The sequence below is a fragment of the Olea europaea genome, unplaced genomic scaffold (genome assembly GCF_002742605.1).
Source record: "Olea europaea var. sylvestris unplaced genomic scaffold, O_europaea_v1 scaffold878, whole genome shotgun sequence".
NCBI lineage: Eukaryota > Viridiplantae > Streptophyta > Magnoliopsida > Lamiales > Oleaceae > Olea > Olea europaea.
In genome coordinates, this window is record NW_019267241.1 from 40,291 (window position 1) to 45,758 (window position 5,468).

Genomic DNA, 5,468 nt, shown 5'->3' on the forward strand with positions numbered 1-5,468 from the left:
TATCTTTGCAAATTTGACCACAATGAAGATATTTTCTATATAATAATAATAAATCTTTTTCACATGTACATTTACGAACACCGGTTGGTAATTATTGTACAATCGGATCACGAATAACCCGTCGGATTTCGAATGTCACCGTCCCGCGTCGTTGAGCTACTCCCACGCTCTTTGAATCGCCCATTGTAGACCGTCCACGTGTCATAGTGTGTTGGACATTCGCCCACGTGTGTGCGGGTGGGACCGGCATCTGTTGGCAACACTTTTTGGGGTCAACGGATTGACGCCGTCTGTGGGAACCATACCATAACCACGAGCAACCTTGTGGTAAAAGCCTACTGAAAAGACATTTGGGCAACCTCCCCTTGAAAAAGGATTTGTTCTTGGAAACGAACCGGAGGAAGCCCCATTACTTAGTGAAATCTGAAGTCTGACAAAAGAAAATGAGCTCCAATGAAGATACTCTCCCCAGGAGGGTAAGAGAAAACACGAACGTGCCTCTTCAGCCTGCTGCCCTAGCAGCTCGACAAAAACTCCACCACCACCAAAGAAGAGGTGGGATGCGCACGACACGAGTATCAAGAGAAATGGTCATCATGGCCGCTAACATGAGGGATATAGCTAGCCAAAACTTGGCTATGAGGGAGCTTATGACCCAAATATAGGGCCAGGGAGGCTTCCTCATTCCTCCATACGCCCCCAAGGGCACTACCAGCAAGAGGATGAAGTTCAAAGTCATAGAACTGTCTCACCAGACTATGGCCGAGGTGGAAGCCCATTTGAAAGGGAAGTGAAAGTTGATGTTTCTTCCAACTACGCTTCTGGCCGACCCACCGAGGTCCAAATGAGCCATGATAATTTTACACCTCCGTATGAGCAAGATCCAAGGTATAAGAGGGCAGGAAGTGTTTTTGACAGAATCAGCCCCGTCGAACCGAGGCTCAGGCAACAGCAGGCTCAACAGCCTTGGACAAGGCCGCCTCCTCCACCTCCAATGCCCCAGCAGGCGGAGAGAAGGCATGAAAATGCCCCCCATGTTGCTCCGCCTAGAAATAGGCAACAGAGGAGGGAGGAAGAGGCTAGGGATCACCCCAAAACCTCTCACCAACAACCAGGGCATAGGGTTGATGAGTACGACTTTGACGAATGGCAGAGGTCCTGCGACTTAGATGATGACGATGAGAATCTACCATTCTCAACAGAACTAAGGAATGCCCAGGTCCTGAGCCACTATGTTATGCCAAAATAATCAAAGTATGACGGAAGAGGCGACCCGGAGAAGCACCTAAATGCTTATAAAACTCACATGAGCCTAAGGGGCACCACCCCAGCCGTGAAGTGCAGAACTTTCCATTTAACGCTAAATGGAGCGGCTGAAATTTGGTATAGCAGATTGCCACCCAGGAGCACTAGAAGCTGGCCCGAGTTCAAGACAACATTCTTGAAGAGGTTCGCGGTGAGCAAAGAAGGAAAGGCCCCCATCCAACGTTTCCAGGACATGAGGTAAGCACATGGAGAATCCTTAAAGAGCTTCTTATCGCGCTTTACCAATGAGACGACGTACTGCGTACAAGTCATTGACTGAGAGGCACTATCCGCATTCAGGGGAGGTCTGAACATGAATACCTTATTCTAGAGAGACGTGCAAAATCAAGACCCCACCACCTATGATGCCCTACTCGAAATGATAAAAAGGGAGATCATCAATGAAGAATTGATTGAACATTGGAACAGGGCAAGTAGAGGCCTCCCACCTCCTCAAAGACAGCGCAGTGGAGGCCCGACCTCCCACCTGATGGGCTACCCAATAAACCAGGCCAGAAATGAGAACTCTGGTCAAGCACTTGCCACCACCACTTTGAATGCGGTTCCCACCTTGGCATATGAAGATGTCAACCCAATTATTGACCCCATCAGATGGGGGCCTAGGAGATAACCTGTCGGGGGAGAGGCCGAGGTTGAGGTTTTGGACCTAGAAATAGGTCAAATTCGAACCCTCCAGGATACTGTAGAGACTATGCACAACCTACGGGCATGGCATAGCGGATTGTAGAGACTATGCACAACGTACCCGGCAGGAACCCGTTAGAGACAGACATGATTCGTCCCAGGCGAACAGGCCCCCACCCAGGCACGACAACCGACGTGGGCGTGAGGAGACCGCTCCCCGTCAAAGGGATGTATCCCCAAGGCGAAGGGAGCATAATGCGGTGAGGCCGAGGGAAGGGCTTAGGCACCTAAGAAACCGACAAGCTCGAGATGAAATCCCTATCCACGAGGTGAATACCATATTTAGAGGTCCGTATGTTGGCGGTGAAACACGAAACTCCAAAATGAACTATGCTCGGGAGGCTAAACACCCCCCTTTGACAAGCTACATTGTGGGTAGCAACTCCCGAAGAAACCAGGTTCCATCCATTGTATTTACCCAGGAAGACGCAGAGGGAGTTCATTATCCCCATTGCGATGCACTTGTGGTGAGAGCTGTCATAGCCAGGAATGGGCTCAAACGAATGTTAGTTGACAACGGCAGCTCCGTCAACATTCCATTCGGATCCGCTTTTGACAAAATGATATTGGATCATCAGCTAACGCCCACCACCACTCCATTGTACGAATTTACCGGAGATAGCATCACTCCGAGGGGAAAGATAACACTTGCGGTGGAGATGGGAGAATCCCCACGAACAACAATGAATTTCATAGAGTTCTTCATTGTCGATAGCCGGTCGGCTTACCATGGAGTTTTGGGCAGGCCAGCCCTGAAGGAATTGGGAGCAGTCACCTCCATCCACCACCTATGCATGAAATTCCCGACAGAGAATGGGGTTGCAACGGTGAAAGGCGACCAAAGAGGCTCAAGAGAGTGCTATCTAAGCTCCATCAAGAAGGTAGAGCCCCGGGACGTCCATGTAATCATAGCTGACGTGGTCATGACCGATGTCCCGGGTAATGCTCCCATCGAACAAGAAGATGTTGATATGATCGACGCTCCACCTAATCCGGAGGTGCAAGTAATTGATGAGATTGACCCCCGCATAACGGAACACGAGCCTCAGGCATCCCCAGTAGAGGAACTTGAGAGCTTCTCGGTAGACCCCTGAGACCCATCAAAGGTGCTGAAGGTAGGCAAATGCCTATCCAACATTCTAAAGGAAAAGATTAAGGATTTTCTGAGCAAGAATCTTGATATCTTTGCCTGGAAGCATGAGGACATGGTAGGCATAGACCCGAAGATCAGCTGCCACCACCTAAAAATCGATCCTAAGGTTGCCCCACATAGATAAAAAAAGAGAGCCATCAATCCTAAGAGGTATAAGGCCCTAAAGGAAGAAGTTCAGAAGCTCATCCAAAATGGCTTCATCAGGGAGGCAACCTACCCGAAGTGGGTCTCCAACCCGATTTTGGTAAAGAAACACAACGGCAAGTGGAGGGTGTGCATCGACTTCACCAACCTCAATAGAGCTTGCCCGAAAGATAACTTTCCACTCCCTGACCAACTAGTAGACTCTACTACTGGGCACGAGTTGTTGAGTTTCATGGATGCGTACTCCGGCTATAACCTTTTTACTAGAATCCTTATGCACCCGGCCGATGAAGAGCACACCTCTTTCATCATGGACCGAGGCCTCTATTGTTATAGAATGATGCCCTTCGAGTTGAAAAACGCCAGAGCAACCTACCAAAGACTCGTAAACAAGATGTTTATGGACCTCATTGGCAAAACGATGGAGGTCTATGTAGATGACATGCGAGTAAAAAGTTTGGAGGCCGAGGACCACATGACGCACCTCAACAGCACTTTCCAAATCCTAAGAAGGTATAGGATGAGACTAAACACCCTCAAGTGCGCCTTTGGGGTAGCTTCCGGCAAATTCTTGGGTTACATGGTCAACCAACGAGGAATTGAGGCCAACACCGAAAAGATTGAGGCTCTATGCAAAATGAGGTCCCCCCAAAAGCCAAAAGAGGTATAAAGTCTTACCGGGCGAGTGGCCGCACTTAGCTGCTTCGTTTCCAAAGCTACAGACAAATGCCTCCCATTTTTCAAAGTACTGAAGGCTAGGAAGAAATTCCAGTGGACTGAGGAACGTGAAGAGGCCTTCCAATGCCTGAAAATACACCTGGGACAGGCCCCCCTCCTCTCCAAACTGAAGCCCGATGATATCCTACAACTATATTTGGCCGTCTCCAACGAGGCTATCAGCTCGATTTTGATATGGGAAGAAGGGTCTACCCAACTTCCCGTATACTACACAAGTAAAGCGCTCCTATCGCCGGAAACCCATTACCCCGATATGGAGAAGCTTGCTTTGGCCTTGATCACGGCCTCTAGGAAATTGAGACCCTACTTCCAAGCTCACACCATCCATATACTGACAAACTTTCCCCTGAGGCAGGTACTCCGAAAGCCCGATGCCTCAGGAAGGTTATTGAAATGGGCAGTGGAACTAAGTGAATTTGACCTTGTGTTCAAGGCTAGAGCAGCCATAAAAGGGCAAGCCTCGGCTGACTTTGTGGCTGAATTCGCCAACCTACCCTAGGTGGATGAAATCATGGAACCTGTCGAACCCCCCACGTGGAATCTTTTCGTTGATGGGTCAGCGAGGGATGTTGGTTCCGGCGCTGAGGTTGTCCTCATTAGCCCCGAAGGTCACAAACTCACATCGGCAGTGAGGTTTGGATTCAAAGCTACCAATAACGCAGTAGAATATGAGGCACTTCCTGCGGGCCTCAGGCTGGCCACCGAAATGCAAGTAAAGAGGCTACTCATCAGTAGTGACTCCCAGCTGGTTGTTAGCCAGGTCAATGGTAACTTCTCAGCTAAAGACAAAACGATGGCCTCCTATCTGAAAATGGTGATGAACCTCATCCCATCCTTCGAAAAGTTCGAGTTGATCCAGATCCCCCGCATCGAAAATGCCCATGCGGATGCACTCTCGAAGCTGGCTAGCAGCAAGGACTCAGAGCTACTCATAGTAGTACCTATTGAGCACCTCCTCCTACCTTCGATCGAGGCCCCAACTGTAATGTGGATCGCTGGGACTCCCACTTGGATGCAGCCAATCATAGCATACCTCGAAGACCAAGTACTGCCAACTGACAAGAATGAGGCTTACAAGCTAAGAAGGAGGTCAGCTCACTTCCTTCTCATTGATGACATTCTCTACAAGAGGAGCTTCTCCTCCCCACTCCTACGGTGCGTCGGAGGAGAAGAGGCTACCTACATATTGAGGGAAGTCCATGAGGGCGTGTGTGGCAACCATTCCGGAGGTCTATCTCTAGCACAAAAAATATTGAGGTAGGGATATTACTGGCCTACCTTAAAGCGGGATGCCCTCGAGTTTGTACGAAAATGAGATAAATGCCAGCGCTTCTCTCCGGTGCAGAGACAACCATCGCAGGATTTGACCGCCGTCTCTAGCCCCTGTCCTTTCTCAAAATGGGGTGTGGACCTCATAGGTCCC

The 5,468-nt window shown here is 49.5% G+C and overlaps 1 pseudogene; it reads left to right on the forward strand.

Annotated features, from left to right (window-relative positions):
* The window catches only part of LOC111392088, an 18,747-nt pseudogene that overhangs the window by 5,379 nt on the left and 7,900 nt on the right, over positions 1-5,468 (forward strand).